The 1,114-nt window shown below is 51.2% G+C and overlaps 1 long non-coding RNA gene across 3 annotated transcripts in view; it reads right to left on the bottom strand.

Moving 5' to 3' along the window:
* The window catches only part of LOC120614864 (uncharacterized), a 37,463-nt gene that overhangs the window by 18,637 nt on the left and 17,712 nt on the right, over positions 1–1,114 (bottom strand). For all 3 annotated transcript variants that reach the window (XR_005656089.1, XR_005656090.1, XR_005656088.1), the window contains exon 3: positions 561–699. This is a non-coding gene — a long non-coding RNA (uncharacterized LOC120614864). The remainder of the gene's footprint in view (positions 1–560; positions 700–1,114) is intronic.

Raw genomic sequence — 1,114 nt, forward strand, 5'->3', positions numbered from 1 at the left:
GGGGAGGGAGAGAGTTGAACTTGAGCTAGACTACTATTTCTTTGTCACTCCCTCACTTGAAAACATTCAGTGGCTCCCTAGTGCCCTCACAGTAAAGCCTGCGATGCCTTCCCTTGTCAAGGCGCTGGGATTTATGGAGAGCCCACAATGTGCCAGGCACTGCAGATCATACATATCTGATAAGGTTGTTATGAGGAGTAAATGGATTTAAAGCATCAGCACCGTGACTGGCACATCATAAACGTTACACAGCACTTTCCATACAAGTGAACACTCAAGAAATGTGCCGTTGCACCAAGACGCACTCAGAGTGTGGCGGAGCTGTGTCCAGAGTTCTCAGTCGTACCCACTACTCTGTCCCGCTTCTGTCACCTACATACACAAAACCTGCAGGGTCATGGGTACGTTAATGGAGGCTGCACAGGGTACAGAAGGGCAAGGAGAGGGGGTGTTCTCCCTGGCAGGGGCGAGGGGGCACGGGGTGCAAAGGCAGTGCCGGGAGAGGCTTCGCAGTCCTGAGTGGGAAAGCCCTCCAGAGCTGGAGCTTGGGCTGTACCCACCTCCGTCCTGGTGCTGCCCAGCCTGCCTCTCAGGAATGCTGCAGGACTGTCCCGATGCCTGTCACTCATTCATTCATCCCCACGCTCTGTGCACAATGATGCGGGGAGCACCAATCCAAATAGACACGGCTCCAGGCTCCTGTTCCAGAGTGGAAGAGGGAAAATGAGCAAGTTCAGAGTCAAATAATTAGATAAGCGCAAGTTATCATGAGTGCTGTGAAGTCAATGCATTGGGGCAATAATGAAAAATAATAATAATAACAGGGCTTGAGGCCTCTCCTTTGGTTACCTAAAACTTAGCGTCTTAAAATAATAATAACTGTTTTATTATCTCTCACAGTTCCGTGGGCTCGGCCGGACAGTTCTTCTGCCTTACACGATGATGACTGAGGCTGCAGTCACCCGAGGACTTGACCGGGCTGGAGCAACCAAACTGGCTCAATCGTGTGCTCATTTCTATCCCCTGTGGCCTCTCTGTGTGTCTTGGGTCTCTCACAGCATGGCAAGTGGATGAAATTGAAAGCTGCCAGTTATCGGAAGGCCGAGCCTCAGAA

This window comes from Pteropus medius, unplaced genomic scaffold (assembly GCF_902729225.1).
Source record: "Pteropus medius unplaced genomic scaffold, Ma_sr-lr_union100, whole genome shotgun sequence".
Classification (NCBI taxonomy): Eukaryota; Metazoa; Chordata; class Mammalia; order Chiroptera; family Pteropodidae; genus Pteropus; species Pteropus medius.